We start from the raw sequence: 3,094 nt of genomic DNA, 5'->3' as shown, positions 1-3,094 counted from the left end.
ATACAGTGTGGAGGGTGATACGTGTGGAGGTGGAGGGTGATACAGTGTGGAGGGTGATACGTGTGGAGGGTGATACGTGTGGAGGGTGATACGTGTGGAGGGTGATACGTGTGGAGGGTGATACGTGTGGAGGGTGATACGGTGTGGAGGGTGATACGTGTGGAGGGTGATACGTGTGGAGGGTGATACGTGTGGAGGGTGATACGGTGTGGAGGGTGATACGTGTGGAGGGTGATACAGTGTGGAGGGTGATACGTGTGGAGGGTGATACGTGTGGAGGGTAATACGGTGTGGAGGGTGATACAGTGTTGAGGGGGATACAGTGTGGAGGGTGATACGTGTGGAGGGTAATACGGTGTGGAGGGTGATACAGTGTGGAGGGGGATACAGTGTGGAGGGTGATACGTGTGGAGGGTGATACGTGTGGAGGTGGAGGGTGATACAGTGTGGAGGTGGAGGGTGATACAGTGTGGAGGGTGATACGTGTGGAGGGTGATACGTGTGGAGGGTAATACGGTGTGGAGATGATACGTGTGGTGGTGGAGGGTTTCAGCTGAGGTTCTCCTCTCTGGATTACGATCGCCGGCCTCCAGGAAGCTCCCAGCAGATATCAGCTCATTGTCACAGGTTTAGTACCGCCCCTTAATCACACCCAGCACAGGAAACTCATTACTCTCTGTCACCACCACCAGCACCCCAGTAAAGAATCCAGATCTCTATCAGGATCTCAATGTTCCCGCTCTCCCCCGCTCCCCCTCTCCCCCTCTCCCGCTGGCAGCAGAGATTCCTCCCCCCTCTCAGATGTGCTGCACACTCTCCCTCATAAAGATCCTTTGATTGACTGATGCGTACCTTGGGGTTTATCCATTCTGTGTGTACTGCCGTTTGCGTCGTAGCAGTAATCGCTGTGTATTTTATACACAGTACATATGTAAACATATCTCTAGATGCCTCATCTTATCGGTCTGCTAACCCCTCCCACAGTCTGTAAGTCCCTCCCACCAGTATGCTAGCCCCTCCCACCAGCTCGTCAACAAGACTCATGGGTGCGGGGCGAGCCCACTCTTGTGAGGTGTCACCAGGCGGGCCCTACAGCTGAAAGGTCGTAGACGTTCACCTTGAAACAAACATTAGCCTGACTGGCAGCTGCTCGACAGCCTTTTAATACCTTTTCCTCTTGTTCTCCTGCCGGCTGTTTTTCTCTTAAAGTGTGTTTTTACTAAAATGTTTCTCTATTGGTCGTGGTGAGGGTTGATCATGCAGATTCCTACATGGGGGCAGTGTAACATATACACCAAATAACCACAAACTAACCAAAGACCAAACAAACAAACGATTTGTTCATCCAACATACACACAGCAAGAAAGAGTAGCGGAACACAGCCAAACCCGTTTGTTGATGTGCCTGCAGTATTTGTGCCCATGGATCGATGGCGTGTGAGCGATCGGATCCAGGCGCGCTGCAAGGGACGGCAGAGAGCAGCGGCCGCTGCCATCGATGCCGAGATCTTAGCCTCTTTAACCGGGACCATAAACAGCAGCATTATGATGTCAGCTACGGGCGGATAACAGAGGGGACGCTGGGAGGTCAGCCTGACACTTACTGTCCAATCGGCTCCTCAGGTCTCCTCTGCTGCAAGGCTCCTCCCACAAACGGAGGAGAAACTCCCGCTGCCCCCTTCATGCCCCGGGAGTCCTCCCGCTGCCCCCTTCACGTCCCGGGACTCCTCCTGCAGCCCCCTTCACGTCCCGGGACTCCTCCTGCAGCCCCCTTCATGTCCCGGGACTCCTCCCGCTGCCCCCTTCATGTCCCGGGACTCCTCCTGCAGCCCCCTTCACGTCCCGGGACTCCTCCTGCAGCCCCCTTCACGTCCCGGGACTCCTCCTGCAGCCCCCTTCACGTCCCGGGACTCCTCCTGCAGCCCCCTTCACGTCCCGGGACTCCTCCTGCAGCCCCCTTCACGTCCCGGGACTCCTCCTGCAGCCCCCTTCACGTCCCGGGACTCCTCCTGCAGCCCCCTTCATGCCCCGGGACTGCTCCTTCCCCGCCTATTGCACCAGGATGATCGGGGAACATCAACTTCTGAGATAAGACAAAGCCCTCAAACAGCACCACCAGGTCTCCTGGAGGAGGTGGCTGTTCTCTCGACCGGGCGTCGGCCGTCGAAGAGGCCAAACACATCTTAGCCAGCAAGCGAACATCAGAGGCAACGTCCCCAGGAGCGAAGAAGAAAGGGAATACAGTTCCACCGTTCCGGAGCGAAGGAACATGTTCACCGAAGCAGGTATAGAGGAGATACCAGAGGAGCTGTCCTGTATTATCAACCCCTAAAAGGACCTTGTAGTAAGGTGATAAGTAATAAGGTATCTCCACGTAGAGAAAGGTGAGGAGGTTGGCCTCATTCGTTGCAGTGCTGCAGTGTTCCTTCCACCTCATATCTGTCCCTCTGCAGGAGGTGCTCAGCCAAGCTGAACTTCTGACGCTAAACTGAATGAAATAAGCTCAACTCAGCCCATCAGCCAACGAGGGACGCTCTCGTCCAAATGGTCATAGTTGCAAAGAGAAGGGAACATAGATTCTATGTTCTGAAGCAGATGAACACGCTAAATAGACGCTTTTGACAGAATACAGAGGACTAATCAATAGCGACGATTAGTAGAAACAAAGGCTGGTCACAGAAAGGAATCCATCAATATGACTGATACAGAGTTTAAGGATTAGAGAAGGACGATGGACGACATGACTCCATGGATTAGGGTTGTGTAAAGTCCTTTTAATGACAGTGATTCATCATAATTCCTCACGACAGTTTTGGCCAGGCGCGTGTAGCTCAGGCAAACGCTAACACTGGATCCAAGACAACAGAGAGAGAACACAAGATCAGGCAGTGGTCCTCCTCCACCTCCTCCTCCTCCTCCACTTCCTCCTCCTCCTCCACCTCCTCCTCCTCCACCTCCTCCTCCTCCTTCTCCCCTCTCCTCCGTGAGTCCGGTGTTACTCACACTTACAGGGAGTGGAGGATGTTCTTTCCAGGGTCGGAGGGGGAGGGAGAAAGGGAGACAGAGAGAGGGGGAGAGAGGAAGAGAGTTGGAG

Source organism: Gadus chalcogrammus, chromosome 6, assembly GCF_026213295.1.
Source record: "Gadus chalcogrammus isolate NIFS_2021 chromosome 6, NIFS_Gcha_1.0, whole genome shotgun sequence".
NCBI classification, from domain to species: Eukaryota; Metazoa; Chordata; class Actinopteri; order Gadiformes; family Gadidae; genus Gadus; species Gadus chalcogrammus.
The sequence above is the reverse complement of the archived record's forward strand: the minus strand, read 5'-3'. Positions refer to the sequence as shown.